At 49.7% G+C, this 6,000-nt stretch overlaps 1 pseudogene; it reads left to right on the plus strand.

Annotated features, from left to right (window-relative positions):
- The window catches only part of LOC119338671, a 43,007-nt pseudogene extending 37,664 nt beyond the window's left edge, over positions 1-5,343 (plus strand).
- Positions 5,344-6,000: the final 657 nt, after the last annotated feature.

Here is a 6,000-nt window from a genome sequence, read left to right on the forward strand (position 1 = left end):
GTTTGGGCGCAGAGACGACAGTTATTTGTGAAGGTTTATAACAATCGTCAAGGAGCAACCTTTGAAGTGAAGGGGCATCTTCGATGATGAGCTGCCATCCTTCAAAACAAATTCCAATGCTTTTAAGGTGAGGCGACTTTATTTGGTAATAACTGATAGGGATTTCTATTCCCAAAACAATCAGCAAGTGCTCCAGGGCAGGGCAACTGGAGGGGATGATGTTGTGGAGTGAGACCTCCGACAGATAAACCACCCCAAGCAAAAGTATTTTTAGCCGTGGGAGTCGAAGCATTTGTACCAGATCATCTGGTAGATGGCTGTCAGATTTCGGGTTCCGGCAGACCCTTAAGGTTCAAACTCTGGGGTGCGCACGGAGATCACTCCCCCTACCGGCTCACGTCTTGTCGCCTCGCAAAGGATCTAGGCAACACGAAGAACAACATAAGGGATGCGAGGTTTATACTGGTTCAGGCCACCATGGTGGTGTAATACCCTACTCCAGTGTGTGTGGTGTGTGGATTGCCTCTGGGGCAGATGATGAACAATACAAGGGAAGAACAGCCTCGCGAGGGATGTTCTAGCGGAGGTGATGCCTCTTGGGAAGGATTGAATCTAGGTCCCTTTCTACTGTGGTGGATAGCCCTATTTATAGAGCGAGGCCCTGGTCCTCTTCCCAAATATTGAGCGGGAAGGGCGCCAATAATTGGCCATTTTGAAGGGGAACATCTAGTACACTTATCCTGACTAAAGTTGGTCCTCTCCTGCAAAGACTCTGATGATGACGCCTTCCTGGTCTCCACAATGACCTCCATCCTGCCGTTCTGCTGGTCTTGGTCTTGTTGCATCAAAATGGTAGCCTTTGCTTGGTACCTTGGCCTGCGCTTGCCCCCTTTGCACCAAAGAGGAAACAAGGACGCTGCGCAGGCTGGCGCCCGCCTAGTGCCTTCCTGGCTTCGATCGTCATGGCTTGCGTCACAGGCACCTCGTGAGGTACCCCGCCTTGATGTCTCCGCCTCCTTGCGAGCCAGCCTGACGAGGCTGTGCCTGAGGAAGCTTCCTGTCGTCCGCTCCGCGAGGCTTGGCCCCTCGCGAGGGTCTTGAGATTGTGTTGACGAAGATGGGCCGTACTGGGCCACTCCTTGAGCCACGCTGCAGGCCGCAGGCAGGCAAGTCTGGGTACCCCCGTTCCCAGAATGCCGACAGTAGCCCCCGGGCCCAAGGCATGCCCGGACTTGGCTTAGCAGAGAAGCGAAGGGGCGAGTGCGAAGCACCGTGGGCCCCAACAGCCTGTGGCCTTGGGCGACGCATGCCGGTTGATTGGACACGGGCGTCCCCGCTTCCCCACGACGCCTCGGCAATTGCATGACTTGACAAGTCCCTGCATGCAAAAACGGGTCATGATTACCTGTGATCATGGAGGCCGACGGTTGGCCTCCTCCGGCTATATGTAGGGAACGGTGTGAGCCCTTCCAGTCCGTCCCTTCGTGCTACTCTCTTTCTTCTTCTTCGTCGCCCTTGCTCCACCTTGCGTCGATGGCACCAATCCGCCGATTTTCTACAGAAGAGAAGGGGAAGGCCCCCCGAGAGGGTCCTATTCTGCTCCCGCCGAAGAAACGGCCAGCCCTCTGCCGTGGAGAAGGGGGTGCTTGGCAGAAGGTGTCGAGGCCCTGGCTCGAGCGGCCGCCGCCTGGGTTTCCGCTGCCCTTGTACGCCCAGATCGAGGGCCCTGAAGACGCAGGTGCCGAACAGCACCGCCAGAGCCGCCGTCGTCGCCGGCGGATTACGGCGTTGCGTGTCGTTCCTCCTGGAGTTCACGCCGAGAGCTCCTTCCGCGAGCTCGTGCTTCACACCGCCATGCCTCCTCGATCTCGGATTTGCCTTCCTCCCTCTTTCGCCTTTGATATCCCGTCGAGGGGGCCTCTCGAGCTCTGGCTGCAGCACGCTGACTGCAGTACCCCTACGACCGAAGCGGAGGTCGAGGTCGTCGCTCCGGGGAAGGTCTACATGACACTACTAGAAAAAGGGCTATAGATGAGATTGACACTAATGGCGCACCAGACAAGCGGTGCGCCATTAGTATATACTAATGGCGCACCACCTTCTGGTACACCATTAGAGTTGAAACTACTAATGGCGCACCTGGCCCAGGGTGCGCCATTAGTATCAATTTTTTTTTTGAACTAGTGCGCCTGTCCAAACATACTAATGGCGCATCCAGACACAGTGCGCCATTACTAGTTATAACTAGTAATGGCGCACCTGTCGGAAAGTGCGCCACTAATGTTGTTTTTTTAATTATACTTTTTATTCCTTTTTTTGCAAAACTACTAATGGCGCACTGTTCCACCGTGCGCCATTACTAGTTTTAACTAGTAATGGCGCACCAGTAAGAGATGCGCCATTGCTATCTATACGTATGGCGCACCCCTACCAGTGCGCCATTGCTATCACCCCTTATCCCCTCCCTCTTGTCACATTCTCTCCCCCTCACCTTCCTCTTGACACACCCACCCACCTCCCTCGACTTTGATTTAGATCGGGAAGCCCCGGCCGCCCGCCTCTTCCTCTCCCTCCTGACCACGGAGAGCTCCCTTCCCCCTCCCTCACACCAGATCCAGGGCATGGAGCCGTGGTGAGCTCCTTCCCCAACCCTCCTCACCAGATCCAGAGGAGAGCAGGTGACCACGTCCTCCGGCGACGGTGTTGCTCCGAGGTGTGGAGGCCGCCGAGCTGCAGGAGGAGGAGCTCCCTGCCACCCCAAGGCCCCAGATCCAGCCGCCACAGACAAGGAGCCCGCGGCCGTGGCGACCTAGCAGGCACCACAGGAGGAGGCCGGCCATGGCGACACCGGATCTGGCATCTCCGGGGTCCTCTACAAGTGGGTCAACTACGGCCGCGGGTGGCGGCCCCGCTGGTTCGCGCTCAGCGACGGCGTGCTCTCCTACTACAAGATCCACGGGCCCGACCGCATCGACCTCTCCCGCGACACCGACCGCGGCACCAAGGTCATCGGCGAGGACCGCGCCCCTCCTCCGCCTCCGCCCCCCACTCCAACGGCCACGGCCACCACCAGACGCCCCGCAAGCCCCTCGTCGAAATCCACCTCAAGGTCAGTCGCCCGCTCGATGCTTCGATTCGCTCCTCTGATCCGCAGATCCATTTCCCTCTGTCTCTGACGCTGAAACGGGTGGTTGACGTGCAGGTGTCGACCGTCAGAGAGAGAAGATCGGACGATAGGAGGTTCTCCATCTTCTCGGGGACCAAGAGGCTGCACCTGCGGGCCGAGACGAGGGAGGACAGGGCCGCGTGGCTCGAGGCGCTCCGTGCCACCAAGGAGATGTTCCCGAGGATGTCCACCAGCGAGATGGTCGGGCCGGGGGACACTGCGGCGGCCGCGGCGGTCTCCACCGAGCGCCTGAAGAAGCGCCTGCAGCAGGAAGGGGTCAGCGATGCTGCCATTGCTGACAGCGAGAGGATCGTGCGGGAGGAGTTCGAGGCGCTGCACAAGCAGCTTGTGCTTCTCAAGCAGAAGCGGGCGCTACTCCTTGACACGCTCCGCCACCTAGAGGTATTCATATCTATCTGACCATGCTTCGAACAGAACTTGATCGTGCATGGGAGTAGGAAATTTTGGTGTCCACTGCATGGTGTGATATTGTGCCATTCTCTACATGGTTTAATTAATGAAGAAACAAGTACAGAGCTACTGACGTACATTGACGCACGGAGGAATTTTGCCGTTCTGCGTACACGATTGACATGAGTGTACATCGAAACCAATTTTGGTAAATTGAGGTTAAGTTCATGGAAGGTGGGAACTATGTGCTGAGGTTTTGGTAAATTGCGAAGAAACCTGTAGATGTTGGTGAAGGGACATTCTGCAGACAAACCATTATTCATGCATGTTTACCCATTTTTGTGTATTTCAAATGTGTCCATCCTGAGAATTTTGAAAACTAGAACATGCTTTGGCACTTTATTTTGGTTTCCACCTTATATATTCCTTTAAGGTTATGTCGTGTTGAAGCATACACAATTACACATACCATGTGCATGCACACACGGGAGTGCCCCCTAGCTCACATGTTTTTGGAGGAATCAGTGAGAAGCAAAGGTAGATGGGAATGGAGAACAGGCGGAAATAATGCTGTAGTCAGAACAGTTTTAATAGAATTGGTGCTGCATTGGTTTAGAATTCAGTGAGTAATATTTTTTCTTTTCTGTTGGGTATTATTCTCGATTCACCTTGTCAGGTATTGGTAGGAAATATATTATAATGAATAGTAAATTGCCCTTTCTGCCACCTAATTTCAATCATAACCGTGCCAATCACCAGTGTCTAGTTTTCTTTGCACCTAACACAATGTAAATGTTGCACACCTCTTAATAGACGAAAACAGTAGGTTCTGGTCTGGTTGGGTTGAGACCTGCTGCAATGTGAAATGGTATTATGTGCAAAGTTACCCAAACCTTACTGTTTTTTCCAACTTGGGTTAAATTAGGTCGAGAACATGTGCAATTTTACTCAATATTAAATGTATTAAAGTTTTCTAGATGGCTTGTTGCTCTCATTAGATGTACTCTGCTACTCATATGCGCATTTCTGCATGTATTTATTTTATTGTGATTTAGCAAGATCAACTTTCATTGTGCGACTCCCTCTGGCTCCTTCCCATGTTAGACCCCAAGTACATGTTAAAAATCATATGTCAGACAATGATGAACATGAGATACCTCTCCTACAGTGGACATGAGTAGGGAGTCAGTCAGGCTGGTTAGAACATCAAGGACGTATGCGATAAAAACAATCCATTGTTGTTGTTGTCGCTGCAGAAAGAATGGAATATAGCTAGCTCTGATTATCTATTGTCCTCCTTTGTTTGTGTTACATGTAAAACATTTTAGCCATTTGGCAGATCAGACATTCTAAGCTTTCTTCCCCTTGACACTCTTCCAGCGCATCAATTTGTAAGATTATGTATTCTGTATTTCTGATGTTTCCCTTTGTAGTTTTAGATATGTCAATGAATTTCATATTATCGATGTTCTCATCATACATTGTTCTTGATTGCAATTTTATCTATTCTAATGTTTCCTAATTAATTTTAGATCTATTCAAAATTTATAGTATCGATGTTCTTATTTGGCAATGTATTCTGTTTTGTTGCCTTTCTGTAGACAGAAAAGGTCGATTTGGAGAATACCCTCATTGATGAGAGCCAAAGACAGTCGAAAGAGTATGGATCTGCTTCCAGACCAAGGAATGAGAAGCTTAGTGGTATGACAAATTTAGTTAGTGTAAATCTTACTGCTACACATGCTATTGATATACGTGCGTTCTGAACTATCTTCTGATAATTTGTTGGTAAAATTGTGCACAAATAAAATAAATAGTATTTTGGCTCAGAAATCAACTATTGAATTCAAAGGACCATTTTGACCCTATAGTGCTCCAAAATCAACTATTGAATTCAAAGGACCATTTTGGACCTATAGTGCTCTGAATAGTTTGATCATATTCCAACTTCAGCCTTTTGGGCAGTGAAGCCTCATACAGAGGGTGGGCTTTTATCTAGAAATAGGCTGAAATGTTACTTGTACCACCTGAATAAAACAGTGAGAATTGAAAGCATAAAGCTCATTGACTCCCAATCCAGAAATGTTCCATCCTACCAGCCAAATGTAGACATGATAACTTCAGCCAATCTGCTTCATTAGTTACAAATGGTTTCATTAGATAATAATGAGTAAGTGAAGAAGTTGAATGGAAATAGTCGATATTTGCATTCTGGCTGTTGGATTAATCAGCCTATGTAGTATGTACAGATGCTTAGAAGGTGATCCGAAGTTTAGTTGGTTGTCGAAGAAGAATAAATTCATAAATCAAATGTGCAAAATTAGTCCAGTCATCTCAGTTTCAGGTTCATAGAGAAGATACTGATTTCTATATATGATTTAGCCAATTGAAATTCACACTGCACTGTGCCTGTCTCACTGAAG

Source organism: Triticum dicoccoides, chromosome 7B (assembly GCF_002162155.2).
Source record: "Triticum dicoccoides isolate Atlit2015 ecotype Zavitan chromosome 7B, WEW_v2.0, whole genome shotgun sequence".
In the NCBI taxonomy this organism is placed as follows: Eukaryota; Viridiplantae; Streptophyta; class Magnoliopsida; order Poales; family Poaceae; genus Triticum; species Triticum dicoccoides.